This window comes from Euleptes europaea, chromosome 9 (genome assembly GCF_029931775.1).
Source record: "Euleptes europaea isolate rEulEur1 chromosome 9, rEulEur1.hap1, whole genome shotgun sequence".
In the NCBI taxonomy this organism is placed as follows: Eukaryota; Metazoa; Chordata; class Lepidosauria; order Squamata; family Sphaerodactylidae; genus Euleptes; species Euleptes europaea.
The window spans coordinates 52,164,985-52,178,301 of record NC_079320.1 but is presented as its reverse complement, the minus strand read 5'-3'; the positions used below and the strand labels follow the sequence as shown (position 1 = coordinate 52,178,301).

At 42.9% G+C, this 13,317-nt stretch overlaps 1 protein-coding gene across 2 annotated transcripts in view; it reads right to left on the bottom strand.

The window, feature by feature from the left end:
• Positions 1-5,964, bottom strand: part of LOC130482484 (palladin-like) — an 81,075-nt gene extending 75,111 nt beyond the window's left edge. For both annotated transcript variants that reach the window (XM_056855218.1, XM_056855219.1), the window contains exon 1: positions 5,813-5,964. The gene's annotated coding sequence lies outside the window, so the exon portion shown is untranslated. The remainder of the gene's footprint in view (positions 1-5,812) is intronic.
• Positions 5,965-13,317: the final 7,353 nt, after the last annotated feature.

Below are 13,317 nucleotides of genomic sequence, written 5' to 3'. Positions count from 1 at the left end.
GCCTTTTTAAATATCACCATGAGGGAAAGAGCTACAGACTTAAAAAATTAATTAAAGCTGAGGATTCAGAGAACCTACTTAACATATTGTTACAACAATATATTGATATAAGCATGTGCAAAAAATAAAAGGGGGGTGATGTGACACCACCGATGATGCCACCACCCTCCTTTGAAAATCCTCGTTATTGACGGCACGTGCAGAAGAAAATAAACTGACTCCTCAACTATGAAAATGCAGAGGGAAGGCTGACAGAAGAACCGTGCCCAAACTGATTCCAGTGCTTGTGGATCGACTGCCAAGAAAATCAGACATAAGTCAAGCTTGCAGAAAAGCCCTTATTTGGAATGACAGTAGTCATTACTGGATATAACTTTTGCTACCATTTCTAATACTGTTAACCGCCCTCAAACCCTTCAGCAGAGAGGTGATATACAAATATTTATGTAAACTTCTGTATACCGTATGTTGAATGAGTTTTATTTTAAGCTACCTTGAAAGCCTGTTGGGGCCAGAATGAAAGATACAAGTTTGAATATTACAACCACCACTTAATGTGTTAAACTTGTAGTATGAACACACTTGTTTCACTAGCTGCAAAACAGCAGGCATGTGAGAGGGATGCACAATTTTGCAGCAGAGAAGCTGCAAGCAGCAGCAGCAGCCTGCTTAACCCTTTCCCCGCATTCCATTCCCTCCCTGCCATGCTGTCCCCATGGATGCTTTTCACCCAGCCAGGGTTTTGGATGCCTCATTCAGCCCCGTGTTTCCTATGCTCAGACAAATACCTGAAAAGGAAGCAATGCTGGAAGTGCCAACGTATCTAGGGTTGCCAGGTCTCTCTTCGCAATCGGTGGGATGGTTTTGGGGTGGAGCCTGAAGAGGATGGGATTTGGGGAGGGGAGGGATGCCATAGAGTCCAATTGCCAAAGCAGCCTTTTTCTCCAGGTGAACTGATCTCTATCGGCTGGAGATCAGTTGTAATAGCAGGAGACCTCCAGCTAGTACCTCGAGGGTGGCAACCCTAAATGTATCTGATAATATATAAGTAACATACTAGATGTGTTGGATCCATTGGGAGAATTCTTTAAAGGTGATGGCACAGCAGATCTTCCCCCACCTTCCCCAAGCAGCCTGCTGTTTGTCCAAACTTCCTATCTGAGGATCAGGAGAACCTTGGAGGCAAAAATGCCCCACAGGACAACGTGCTGCAGGAATGAGGGTGGAAATCAGAAAAATGTCTTCTTTTTCTGACTTCTGCTGATGCAAGCCACAAACAGAAAAGTGGAAAAGAGTCCTGCTCTTTGTTGCTGTTCTCTACGCTGCTGCTCATTTTGTTTGCAAAGCATTGCTGCTCTTCAGAGAGACGTTTCAGGATAAACGACAGGCTGTTGAGGAAGGGGAAAGTACAGAAAGATACACTCTTGTGAACTCCTTCGATGAACTCTTTTGGTAGACTCAACTCAACATAAAGAGCTCCTACCTGACTGTTGAAATTACGTATTTACTTTCTGTTTATGAAGCGTGAGAATTCATTCACTAGGTCTTAGCTGTTATACCATCTAAGCTACTGATTCAATCTTTGTGTAACCAAATGTTTGGAAGCATTTGGGCATATAGTACAAAGGAACACTTGAGTAATACTGGGCCAAGACATGAATAAGGTTCAAAACTTTGCAGTCCAGTTCTATGCAAGTTTAAACAGAAGTAGCCAGGACTGAGTTCAGTAGGCCTATTCTTAAGCAAAGGTGTTCAGGATTGAAGCCTTTGAGAATTGTCAAATGGTGTATGGAAAATCTGAGTCTGTCTGATGGGACAAGAATTCCAGGAAACGGTATTTCCTATGCTTGAGAAGCACTTTTATCACCAAACAGTGGGCTACTAAACATATCAAGTTGCACCACATAATTTCCCACATTGCACAAGGGCATTTCTCCTTGCAATTTGTTTCCTGGTTTTACCTTTTTCTCTTCCTCCATGGTGGCATAACCAGTGATGCAACACCAGTGCTGAACCCAGAAACACAGGGTAATAACAATGCTGAAAACCCTGCTGGGAAAAGTGATAGTTTAAGGTAGGGTTGCCAACTGCCAGGTAGTAGCAGGAGATCTCCTGCTAATTCAACTGATCTCCAGCTGATAGAGATCAGATCACCTGGAGAAAAATGGCCGCTTTGGCAATTGAATTCTATGGCAATTAAGTCCCTTCCCTCTCCAAACCCTGCCCTCTTCAGGCTCCGCCCCCAAAATCTCCCACCGGTTGAGAAGAGAGACTTGGCAACCCTAGTTTAAGGAAAACTGGACAGCCTAATCCTATGCATATTTACTTGGAAGCCCAACAGTTCTCAATCCCAACTATTTGTAGGCTTGCAGCCTAAATCAGTACTAGGCCAACTCTGGCCTGGGAAACTCCAGGTGATTTGGGGCCGTCCTTATGGAAGGGAAAATTTGGGGAGCGATTTCACCTAGAATCTGTGGTATACCACTGACCCTGTCCTCAGAAGTTGTCATCTTTGCCAGGGGAACTATCTCTGTAGTCTGATGTCTGCTAGAGTAGAACCTGTGGTGCAGGAGCAACTAATATTAATACTATATTTCCCAGTTCATCCATGATATATCACGGTTTGTTAATGTAAGCACAAATAAATCTTAAAAGGCAATTTTATACAAGTTTCTAAAACAAAATACTGGGCTTTTGTTAATTTTTTTGCAAGTGATTATATGACATTGTTTAAAAAGGTCATAAACTTATTTAGTAATTAAGAACACTGTAGTCTTTCCTACAGACTACGTATTCCAGACTTTGTTTAAAAAGGTCAAAAACTTCTTTAGCAATTAAGAACACTGTAGTTTCTCTACAGAATACGCATTCCAGACTTTGCTATCAAAAACTATTCCCAAGTGAGCAAACTACCTATCTGCATTTTTAATTAAAATTATAGGATTATACATCAAATGCACTTTCATTTGTTTGTGCTTAAACACTACAGTAGGATATTGAACCAGCTAGTTATATAACTGAGCAATTCAATATACTGAACATTTATATGAAGTTTTAATAAACAAATCCAACACCAGATTGCTAACTATGCCAGCCTAAGCAGAGTTATGCCTTCCTAACCCACTGTCTTCAAAGTAGGATGCAACTCTGTTTAGGATGGCACTGTAGATTTAGTAGTAAGGGAAGTGAATGGGTGTAGCCTCTCCAGTGTCAATTTACGATACAAAATAATTATTTTAAAGACAGGCACTTATTTTCCATTGCAAAAACCTAACAGAAAGATTTGTTTCCCGGCACATATGAAGGAATAAGCATTGCTAACAAATGCCAATTTCCCATTCCTATATATCAGGATAATACTATTTCAATATGAAATGTATGATACCCTAATGTATATTTTATTAATTCAATATATTTATTTGAATTCTGGATATCCTGCAGCTTGAAAGTATGCCATCTCTTGCAGTGCAAGTCTAAGCAAAAAGCCATTTATTTTATTATATATTTTTATCCCGCCCTTCCTGACTAAAATTTTAGCAATTAAAACTATATATATACACACACACATTAAATTATTAATAAATAATAATGGCACCCTAATCATGGGTCCCAGATTATGTTATGATTTCCGATTAGTACTCAGCGTGGGGAGCCACAAGATGTTAATGGATGGGAAAAGGGAAAAGAAGGCAGGGAAGGGAAATGGAAAAAGGGAAAGAAGATAAGTCAGTAGGGGAAGGGGGAAGGGGACAGGAAGGGAAGGGGGAGAGGGGGCATGCTAAAAGAACCGTCACTGTCCTCAACTGTATTTGCGCTGACCTGAAGCTGACAACATCCAAAAGCACAATAAAACATAATGTTTAAGGGATTGGACAAAATAAGTACTCTTGTACCTTCCAAAGTAAACCAGACTCAAGCTTAGGGTTGCCAACCTCCAGGTAGTAGCTGGAGATCTCCTGCTATCACGACTGATCTCCAGCCGATAGAGATTAGTTCACCTGGAGAAAATGGGTACTTTGGCAATTAGTCTCTATGGCATTGAAATCCCTCCCCTCCCCAAATCCCGCCCTCCTCAGGCTCCACCCCAAAAACCTCCCACCAGAGGAAAAGAGGGACTGGCAACCCTACCCAAGCTTCTTGTAAAAGAAGCCTAGATTACAAGAATTGATAAGGATATATTTATTGTATTTATTCTTTCTATGAGAAAACACAGCAGAAAACTCCTGTCAGGCATTTCGTGCTCAGCAGCAACTGCCAGTGACTCATCTAATACCCCGAGCTCAAAGTTTTAGTCAAGTTTCTTGAGGTCAACCGATTTGTCAAAAGATAAGAGTCCCTACGAACTGCCCATTACACATGTCCTAATCTTGTCATGGTGAACATTTGTTTAGTTCGTCACAGGCTGCTTTGGTCATCCCAGAGGCTGTCAGGGTCATGCAAGCACCAGTAAGACAACACCACGGTTCCCCTAACCTGCCCCCCTTCTATTGTGTATGTGCGTATATAAACCCACTACTGACTGCTTCCTGGTAGAGACAATCCCCCAGTCATCATCATCATCATTATTCAGTGGTTCATTTGCTATTGTGACCCACTCAGTGGTTTAGTATAATAAACAGAACATTTGTAATCAGTGGTTCCTCCATCAAAACTCTTTCTAAAATGCAAAATATGCCATTCCTATTTTTAGACGAGCGAGCTTCAAATTCATCTAATGCTGATCTCAATGCTCCAAAAGCAAACGTCGGTTTCTCTTTGAAAGCCGATGCATCTCTCTGCTTTCCAAGTTTCTGGAAACACATCATTATTATTTTTTTCCCCTAAAAAAGCAAGCATGACTGTTCCCAGCATTCTTTCTCATTAGGTGGCCGCTGCCAGGAAACTTTCCCGTACTTTGTGTCCCATTCTAACATTTAAACAAACGTCGACTGCAGTCAGGGAGACGGACAGCCAGAAAAAACCGAGCTGTTTTAGAGGCAGCTGCTCTGAAACGCTGTTCGAGGATCGCTGACAAAAATGTCTCTCGCCGCTCCGTCTGAAAGACCTGAAAATAACAATGAACCCACAGCAACTGAGTACACAATGGAGCATTCCCCAGAAGCACTCGGCAAACCGAGCCACAAGCCTCCTGCGAGTTTGTTAATGAACCGTAGCACTTTAAATGCTAAACTCTGTAAAATATTCAAAATCCTTGAGGTTACTGGGTTGTTTCCATCACCGAAACACTGGCACATCATTTGTTCAATCATATAATTGTTTTGAAGATCTGGCCCTACTCAAAATCTCGGCTAGTTTTTTCCCCCTTTGTCCTTACTTTTTGAACTTGTTTGCAGCGCAGAGTATTCTTAGCTCAAATTTACCCTCCTTTGCTATTTTTTTGTATCAGAACGGGGAGGAGAGAGTGGTTAATGCATTTCAAAGCATCCAAACTCCCTGTTTCTGTGTGAAAAATCACACATAGACTCAAACAGCTGTTGCCACATTGACATCTCAAGTGGACTGAGGGGGGGGGGATGTTAAAAGTGATGCCAAACAATGTGGCGTTGCCTACACATGGCTCCAATTACACACACACACACACAAAAAGATTAACTAATACAGTAAGATACAGAAAGAGTCAGGACAAAAAGAGCTTAGCTCGGCTTCTTGGAGCAGCTACATACAAGATCACATTACACAGGTTTTTTTTTAAAGGCTGTAATTGCTTTCATCTGCCATCGTCCACCCCTTGGTTTAACTTATTTACATACCTGACATACAAAAAAGCACCCTGCGCATGCAGAAGTAAATGCAGGTAACCCTCTTGTCTTACCTTTTCTGTACCTAGTTTGTGCCGCTGGGCAACTTTTCCCACATGAAGACCAGCTGCAGCCGTAATACCACCACTTTGGGAACTAAAGTAGAGCTGAGCAGGTACTCAATAATATATACAGATTAGTCAGAGGAGAGAACACCAACTTCATGACTCAGTGATTCTTCACTAAAGCTTTCTAGCTTCAGCAGTTTCACAATAAGAGTCCCTTAAAGTTCCCCAGAATTCAGCCAGTCAGCAGCTAAAAAAGCAAAGTTTCAAGGAGAAAAACAGCAAAAAAACAAAACAAAACCCTGTCATATTCTTCTGAACTTGTTTTCTTTCAAACCACCAGGCTTGCTCAAGTTATTCTTACCATCTCCTCCACAGCATGCAAAAGTTTGGATTTTTTTTTTAACTTCACCATGAAGGGCTCCTGGCTTCACGTTAGCCGGCTGCTGTAGCAACAGCCCCCTTTCCATCATGCCTGTGTGTCTGTTTCCATTACAAATTACACAGAAATCTTGAATAAATCAAGCACGAGAAAGGAAAGGAAACAGCTAGGGTTCTCTGGAATTTTTGGGGTTGTAAAATGGCAGAAGTTAAAAGGGAGTTCTGCTATGGGTTCTGGACTTAACCTCACGCAGCACAAAGAGATGGTCCCATTTTCTAGTCTGCCACTTTTCGTTATCGCTCTGCTGTTTTGAAGAGAGAACTACAGCAACAGCTTTTATTCAGCATGAACGCATCGAGTTGCCTTCTACTGAGTCAAGATCATTAGTCAGTTAAGGTTAGTATTGTCTACTCCGACTAGCTGCGGCTGTCCAAGATGTAAGGGCCAAACTTACTGCCTTTTAGAGGACAATTTAGCCATTTAAAAATTGCCACAAGGGCCCACAGTTAGGGTTGCCAGGTCCCTCTTCGCCACCGGCAGGAGGTTTTTGGGACGTAGCCTGAGGAGGCCGGGGTTTGGAGGGCGAGAGACTTCGATGCCATAGAGTCCAATTGCCAAAGCGGCCATTTTCTCCAGGTGAACGGATCTCTATTGGCTGGAGATCAGTTGAATTAGCAGGAGATCTCCTACTACTACCTGGAGGTTGGCAACCCTACTCACAGTGCAGTAGCACCGTGCAATCTGGTCCCTCCCCCTCATCCCTTTTAAAGTGTTGAAACAGCCATGGGGGCAGTTTCAGCACTTTTAAAAGATGACGGGGAGGAACTAGATTGATGGGTGCCTTCACACTGTGGGCCCTTGTGGCAATTTTTAAATGGCTAAATTCTCCTCTAAAATCGCGGCAGCCGACATGGGTTGAAACTGTGGCCGTGATAACATCTAGTTTGGCAATCAGAGAGAAGTTTCCACGCCACCTACGACCTGATCATTTTAACTGGAGATGCCGGGCATTGAACTTGCCACCTCATTCATACAAAGCAGATGCTCTACTACTGAGCCGTAGCCCTACCCTACAACCTGAAACAGGGTGCAATTATGCTGCGGTGATATCTGGATTTTTCATAAACTGCACCCAGTGCAATTCTCTGCACCTTACTCAAAAGTAAATCTCACTATGTTCTGTGGAGGTCACTCCCAGGAAAGTGTGCACAGGAATTCTGCAATACAAAGTGGTAAGCTGCAGCACTGCAGTCCAAGCTCTGCTCACGACCTGAGTTCAATCCCAACGGAAGTCGGTTTCAGGTAGTCGGCTCAAGGTTGACTTAGCCTTCCATCCTTCCGAGGTCGGTGAAATGAGTACCCAGCTTGCTGGGGGTAAAGGGAAGATGACTGGGGAAGGCACTGGCAAACCACCCCATAAAACAAAGTCTGCCTAGTAAACGTTAGGATGTGACGTCCCCCCATGGGTCAGGAATGACCCGGTGCTTGCCCAGGGGACCTTTACAAACATGTTTACTTAGAATTAGGTCACACCAAATTCAATGTGATGCTTCCAGATAAATATGCTTAGGACTTATTCTCAAGCAAGTCCTCTTCTCAAGTAAGTGTGTTTGGGATTGTTAGCCTCTGAATAGCTTTCCTACGATATTTCTTTATCTCTCTGTGTATGCATATAACTATGGTATGCATGCTGCAACCATAAAGCTATTTACTCTTCAGTAGCCTCTCATAAAAATGAATCCCTCTTTTGTGATTGCTGTGTTGCTGCTGTGGCACTGCTGATCCACTCCGTTTTCTCTTGGCCAGATCACTCTCTACTGTTCGTCTCTTTACAACAGTCTCAGCCCATGAAAGGCTTATGATCAAGGAACCGATCCTGTTAAAACCCGCAGCCCCACAGCTGGTACACAGCTTGAGCTTCTTTGCTCCCCCAAACAGGGTCAGCTACAGAATACGTCCACAATCTGCAGAACCCTGCAGGGACTATTCCGCTGACACAATGTCGAAGGATAACTCCCCGTCGCTCTCTGAGACCTTCCTGCGAAGAGCAGGCCGAGTCACACAACACCGCTCCTCACAAGTTCTCCAGACCCTGCAGTTGCCTGGGAAAAACATCACAGACATACAAGGCCATCATTTTTAAAAAAATAAGTCTTGAAGCAGGGTTGCCAGCTGACCAGAAAAGACAGCCTGCCCTGCTCTCGTGCGTTTCATGGCAGATTCATTACCAGTGTGGGAAGCTTTTCATAGAATGAATGTATTTATGGCAACAAAAAATGTCAGAATATGCTGTGAAGGCCAAATTAACCAGTATGCTGAGAGGAAGAACGATGAATGAATTCCAAAAGAATTGGAAGTGCTACTTTGAATATGCAAACCTGAAACTATAAAACAAGATATTAGTATTGATATATGCTGGCTTTGAGATTAGATGTAGTGATGCAGTGATTTTCGAAAGAAAGTAAAAGTTGAGTGAAAATGTGCTAAGAAGACAAATAAGATTGTAGCAGAAATACTAGATAGGTATTAAATAATATTTTATAGCATAGTGCAAAAAGAATAGAATGATTATACAAACTATTAAGATAACTATGTATTGTGATTTTAAGAATTGTTAAACACTAACCCTGGAAGAAGCCCAATCCGTATGTGAATGGTTATGTATATGGTGTGTGTATGATATGTGTCAAAATTTAATAAAATGTATTAAAAAAAGAATGAATGTATTTATTTTTTAATGTACATCAGTTATACCCTATCTTTCTCCCCAGTGGGCACCCAAAACACCTTACATTGTTGTCCTTTTCTCCATTTTATCCTTACAATAATCCTGTGAGGTAGGTTAGGCTGAGTGTGTGTGACTGGCCTAAGGTCATCCAGCAAGCTTTCTTGGCAAGATTTGGGGATTCGAACCTGCATCTCCCAGATCCTAGTCTGACACTCTAACCACTATTCAGCATTACTGACCGACTAGCATGGTGCACAGTGGGCTAGTCAGGGAGAGAAGGCAAGGTAAAGCTTTTCGCTGACCAACATCACCACTTATTTCTGCCTATACATCCATCGTCTGTTAAAAGGCATAGTTACAATGACGTGTTAAAAAGTTGGCAACCTAGTCTGGAAATAGCAATACATTTTCATTGATTAGCCTCAGGGAGAAAGTTAGCAACTAAATCCGCAAGTTCAGCCTCTGTACATTCAGGCAGAATTCTGGTGTGAAAAATTAAAAGATATCCAGGTTTACCCAAAGCTTCAAAGGGACTATCAGGTCAACAACCTTCCCCACAAAAGAGAAAACTGGAACCTGGTTGCAACTGCTTTTGTATTGGTATGTACACATTTTAAAGAGGGGTCCGATGTTTTCTTAGAAGGGACAATCACAGCCTATAGAGCAACATTCTAAACCAAAGTTATATTGTGCAAAATGAATAGTCACGCTATATCCTGGAAACCAAAAGAAAAAAACTATCGACCGAGCATAGCAATCACCCAAATTCCTCTGTGATCTTCAGCCTGTCATTAATGCCCATGTGGACCCATTGAAAAGCAACCACGTATCAGGACACTGGTCACATGACAGAAAAAGGAGCAACCGGAGTGGTGACCTTAATGGTGGCAAAGAGGAGCGCTGGAGGGAGAGCGAAAACACAAAGGGAAAGCTTTGCTCTGAACCTGCTTGCGTGAAAGGGGAATCCTCCTCTTGAGCACACCCTGCTGCTTGTCACAGTGTTCATACAAAGAAAGGAGGGAGGTGTGGCTAGGGTTGCCAACCTCCAGGTACTAGCTGTAGATCTCCTGCTATTACAACCGATCTCCAGCCGATAAGAGATCAGTTCCCCTGGAGAAAATGGCCGCTTTGGCAATTGGATTCTATGGCATTGGAGTCCCTCCCCTTCCCAAACCCCGTCCTTCTCAAACTCCGCCCCCAAAACCTCCCGCCGGTGGCAAAGAGGGACCTGGCAACCCTAGGTGTGACACCCTTGCTCGCTAAATGTGCATACTAACAAGAGGATCTGTGATTAGGGTTTCCAGGTCCCCCCTCTCCTCCAGCAGGAGATTTTTGGGGCGGGGATCGCATGTGCGCGGCTGTGAGCAACATAATCTCATCACTTCTGGTTTACTTCGGGAAGCGCAGCAGCACAACAGGATGATTTACCGCTCAGACCCCCATTTGAGTGGTAAATCGTTCCATCGCATTGCGGCACTTCCGGAAGTAAACTGGAAAGGATGAGATCACATTGCTCACAGCTGCACGCACACAATTCTTGCTATGAGCTTGCCGATGGATTGGCAGGGAATTGCCTGCCATTCCAAGCCACCTGGTAACCCTATCTGTGATAACTGATAGGCAAATGGCCAGAGGGGCCCCGATAGATATGGAGACTGACCATCTCAGAGGAGACAGTAAGGCTGGGAAAAGCCTTACTTAATTGAATAAGCTTGATTATATAGCCAGAACTGAAAACATGTCATCTCTTTAACATGTTAGCACCTCTCTATCAGGCAAGCTGGGCTCAGTGGGCTTTTGGGTTCCAGGACATCTGGCTCAGATTGGTCAATGACTTTTTTTGATGCACATGGCGGGAGACCTGAAAAAAGCTGACCTTTCTCTGTGTGTGTGACTGCATGTGGAACTGCAGGAGAAGCTATGCCGAGGGACCGTCATCCACGCTACGAAATGCATCCATCTGCAAACCGCTGGCAAGGAGGGGGGGCAGATGCTCAGGATTTGTAAGTCTCAGTAGCCCAGCAAACTTTCTGTGTTTCTTTTCTTTTCTTTTTTTTAGACTGCATTTCTAGACCTGGAGCTGTATTTTACCACAGAGCTGTATCATGTAGAATTAAAAAGTTGGCTTTTAGTTAAGACATATTGCCTGATTCCTACTCTCAGACTAGTCTGGTCACATGACAAAAAGAACCCCTGGGATGCTGTACCTCTGGACAGCAACCAGGAGCAGGGGAAGTCACAGGGGCCAAGCCAAAGGCAGTGGCAGGGCTACCCAAAGAACTCTAAATCCCACTTCCTGGGGAGAGCTGGGGAGCAAAAGAACAACTTTCTGGCCCAGTCTTCAAGCTGGGGCGCTGGAAAGAAACTGTCACAGGGGTCTTTTGAAAATACAGCAAAAATGACAACTCTGTAGGGGCTTATCCTAACTCAGCACCATGGGTTGAAGATGACTAACAGTGCATTCCTAAGGAGAGTTACTCCAGTCTAAGCCTATTCATTTCAATGGGCTTAGACTGGAGTAACTGTCTTTAGGAATGCACTGTAAGACACTTAAAATCCAAGCAGTTACCTTTTGGGTCAACCTAACAAGATTGTACTTGAGTGAACTCAGTTTCATTGATGAATTAATTCTACTCCATAGCAACTGAGTGATAAGACATAAAAACCTAGATACATAACCCTATATTTTCTATTTACTTTCACTTCACTGAACAGCTTTTTCTAGGAATTAGCAGTTTCCTTGGAGAATGGAGACTTACTTAAACAACTGAAGGCAGTCCAATTAATCTTAATTTATTGATAGATCTTTCACTGCAGTGTTTCCTGAGGCTCACACCCTCTTAAGTTTCCTAAAGGGTTTCATCCTAGTCATTTACTTGGTATTAATTCCTTCCTCCAAATTCCATGCAAGCATGTTCACAGTGCAATCCTGAGCAGAGTTGCATCCTTCTAAATCCATTGAAGCTGAAGCAGGGCCGTCTTAAAAGAATTACAGCCCCCCTGGCAAAGCAGTACACAAGGGCCCCTACCTACACAACCACTCACAGGAATAAATATGTAAATGGTTGATAAAATTAAAGATATATTCATCAGTGCTTCCATAATGAACAAGCCCTTGCTTACATTATACTTCAGTATTTATTCTTAATCCAAACCCAAATTAACATTAATATTGTTCATTATCTGCATTTATTGACAGCAAGTCACAACATACATAATTAGCACGGGGCCCTATACAACATAAATAGATTAGCATGGGGCCCCTATGCTTCTGGGGCCCCTGGGCAACTGCCCAGTGTTCCCATAAATTAAGATGGCCCTGAGCAGAAGGGTTTAGAAGGGGGTAACTCTGTTTAGGATTGCAATGCCGGTATTGTAGCTAGGAGCATTGCAAGAGCTAGAAAAAAAGTAAACCCTTTCCAATACTGGGAAGGGACTAATGTTCCACTAAACTGACCCAAGAATGTAAGGTAGTGTTCTAAGTTTTTGTTACAACTTCTGATTTATTGCATCTTCAGCAAAGGCCGATAAGGATTACAGAGCACATTTCATATAGTCCAGTCTGTGCTGTATTGACAACCATGGAAACTAAGCCCAAGTCATAGCTCCCACTGGGTTAAGTTCAGTGGAAGTGTCAACAGTATGCCTCCACTGGAAAAATTTGACTACGTGCTGGCATTCAAGGTAATCACACACACAATTGACCAGTTATAATGATGTAAATGTCCCCAGGTCTTACTAACGCCATTACTGTGTGATGCTTAAACTTGTACTGTGAGGTTAAAAGAAACCAAAACCTGTGCTGCTCTAACCTCCATTTCATAAATTCAAAGTGCACAAAATGAACTGTGTGGGGCAGAGGTGGGCTAATTACAGCAGCACATGGCCCATGGGAGCTTTTCATCCATTGTTTGAGCCGTTTAATGATTTGTTGGCTGTATCAACCTGTTAGGCTGCAGTACTGGCTGATGGGTTGATGCTCCTGAAAATGGGTTAAGCAGCTTTACGGACAAGTGAACACACATGAACATATGAAGCCGCCTTATACTGAATCAGACCATTGGCCTACCAAGGTCAATCTTTTCTACTCTGACTGGCAGTGGCTCTCCAGGGTTTCAGGTAGAGGTCTTGCACATTGTCTACTATCTAATCCTTTCAACTGGAGGTGGTGAGGACTGAATTCAGGACCTTCTGCTTGCCAAGCAAATGCTCTACCCCACACCCAGTAAGAACAGCTGAGTGGAAGAGAAGATGGAATCTCTTGAAGAAAGATGCAACATACTCTTAATTTCCTGTAGTCAAAAGATAAATACATTTCATCGAAAAAATACTGTTACTACTACTTAATACTAGTTTAAAAAACTAACCTACCATACAAAAATATGGATAAAAATATCTGTGAGT